Below are 2935 nucleotides of genomic sequence, written 5' to 3'. Positions count from 1 at the left end.
ATTTTACAGTGGCTTTTTCTCATGTAGTGATATCTGGGGTGGTCCAACAATTCCTGGGTGAGAATCTCTCAAATTCTGGAGCAGTTTTACAAAATCACTTGTCATCAGATATATGTTTGTCCTCTGACTTTGTGATATTTACACTCCTTTGCTGATGACTTTGTTCAGATCCACAATTGGTTCAGGGCAGGTAGGGAAAACAGATGACATTGTTGGGCCTCCTCAGTGACCCACAACAGTCGGTTTGCCAGGTCATCACCAAATATGCTTGAATCCAGAAACAGGCAGCCCTGCCTGAATTGCAGTTTTACTGGATTAGCAGAACAGGAACCAGCTGTCTTGCTTTTGGGTTGCCAAACCTAGGGATTGAGTCTTTGCTAAACCGAGACCATATGGTGATAGTAATAGGTACTATGTCTTGAAACTAGTTATCAGGCTAGAGAAGGTCATCATTTGAACCTTCAAGTCCTCAAAACCATAAACCACAAAGGTTAATATGGGGTTTACTTTGCCCATCTCTAGTTATATAATGTGGTGAGAGGATGGTTGGACGATAGGAAGAATGACTGCCAATTTTTCAGAACTGCACTGGAACTGGAGCAGAGGGACAATTCCCCAAGATTTATTTTCCTTTGTGCCACCCTACCCCCCAGTACCCCTTGCTCCTTCTATACCTGTTATCCTTTCCTTATCTCCCCAACCTCAGGCCCTGATGATGATAATGTGGGGGATGATGGGCAATAGATCTCTGCCTTTCCTAATCTGCCATTGCATATTGCCACCTCGGCCCCACACTATGGCATTTCAATATTAGATGCTGGGAAGCCTTCATAATTACAGGTATTTTCACCTTTATCAAGTGGGAGAATGTGGAGGCTAGAGTAGGTTGAGTTTCGGAGGTTCCTGGAGAGTCAAACATCCTCAATGACTCTGGCTCTTCCTATATATTATCCGAGTCACACTCTTTTCCAATCAAAGCATTAACAGTGACCATGAAACAGACTGCATTTGGGTATTCAGTTGAGGCTGTGATTTTTAGAAAGCATGTGGTGAGCTTCTAGACAGGGCCTTAGCAATCTTCCTTTACAGATTTACATGATAGCTGTATGTTTTCCTATTTACTTCTCTTTTTTTCTTTTTTACCAGCACTTTTATCCCTGTTTATATTTTTCCACACAATTTTATAGATATATTCAAATACTATACAGTCATCCACATTTACAATCGTCCACAGTATCATCATATAGTTGTGCATTCACCACCACAATCAGCCCTTGAACATATTTACTACTTCAAAAAAAATTTAAAACAAATAATAAAAAAGATTTAAAAATTTAAAATACCATACAATACAATATAATAAGGTCAGAAAACAAAGGCAATATACCAAAGCTAAATGTCTATGAGAGGGGTATATAGGGGAGGGGTTTGGGATTCTTGGCAGTGGTGTTGTCTTCCTTTCTTTTTTTAAAAAATTCATTTTATTGAGATATATTCACATACCACGCAGTCATACAAAACAAAGCATACATTCAATTGTTTACACTACCATTATATAGTTGTGCATTCATCACCAAAATTAATTTTTGACATTTTCATTACCACACACACAAAAATAATAAGAATAAAAATTAAAGTGAAAAAGAATAATTAAAGTAAAAAAGCACACTGAGTGACTTTTTTTTGTTTTCCTCCCCCATTTTTCTACTCATCCATCCATAAACTAGACAAAGGGGTCTGTGGTCCATATGGCTTTCCCAATCACATTGTCACCCCTCACAAGCTACATTTTTATACAATTGTCTTCAAGATTCATGGGTTCTGGGTTGTAGTTTGATAGTTTCAGGTATTTACTGCTAGCTATTCCAATTCATTAGAACCTAAAAACATTGTCTATATTGTGTGTAAGAGTGCCCACCGGAGTGACCTCTCGGCTCATTTTGGAATCTCTCTGCCACTGAAGCTTATTTCATTTCCTTTCACATCCCCCTTTTGGTCAAGAAGATGTTCTCCATCCCACGATGCTGGGTCTAGATTCCTCCCCGGGAGTCATATTCCATGTTGCCAGGGAGATTCACTCCCCTGGGTGTCAGATCCCACGTAGAGGGGAGGGCAGTGATTTCACCTGCCAAATTGGCTTAGCTAGAGAGAGAGGGCCACATCTGAGCAACAAAGAGGCATTCGGGAGGAGGCTCTTAGGCACAATTATAAGGAGGCCTAGCCTCTCCTTTGCAGCAACAGTCTTCCCAAGGGCAAGTCCTGTGGTAGAGGGCTCAGCCCATCAAACCACCAGTCCCCTATGTCTGTGAGCACATCAACAACCATCGAGGTGGGGAAGCCCAATAGCCCTGCATTCTCCACCAGCTCCTCAGGGGTCTCTGCATATTTTTTTCCTTGTTTTTTTTTTTTTTTTTTAATTAACTATTTTTTTTTAAATCAACTGTATCAAAAAAAAATTTTTTTTTAAATACAATAAAAAAAAAAAACATTTCAAACAAACCATAGCAAGGGAGTAAGAAAAAGACAACTAACCTAAGGTAACTACTTTACTCCCAACATGTTCCTACTCTACCCCAAGAAAATAACCTAATATAGTAACATTTCTGTGAACTTGTTCCTACCATACCCATCAGAAATTAACAGACCATAGTCATTCCTGGGCATTCCCAGAAAGTTAAATTTACCCACAATAGCTTATCTGTTCTTATCATTCCCCCTTCCTTAGTTGATCTCTATTGCTAGATCCCCTACATTCTACGTTATAAACCATTTGTTTTACATTTTTCAATGTTCATATTAGTGGTAGCATATAATATTTATCTTTTTGTGCCTGGCTTATTTCATTCAGCATTATGTCTTCAAGGTTCATCCATGTTGTCATATGTTTCACAACATCATTCCTTCTTACAGCCACATAATATTCCATCATATGTAT

The sequence above is a fragment of the Choloepus didactylus genome, chromosome 6, assembly GCF_015220235.1.
Source record: "Choloepus didactylus isolate mChoDid1 chromosome 6, mChoDid1.pri, whole genome shotgun sequence".
Taxonomy (NCBI): domain Eukaryota; kingdom Metazoa; phylum Chordata; class Mammalia; order Pilosa; family Megalonychidae; genus Choloepus; species Choloepus didactylus.
This window is presented reverse-complemented; position numbering follows the sequence as displayed.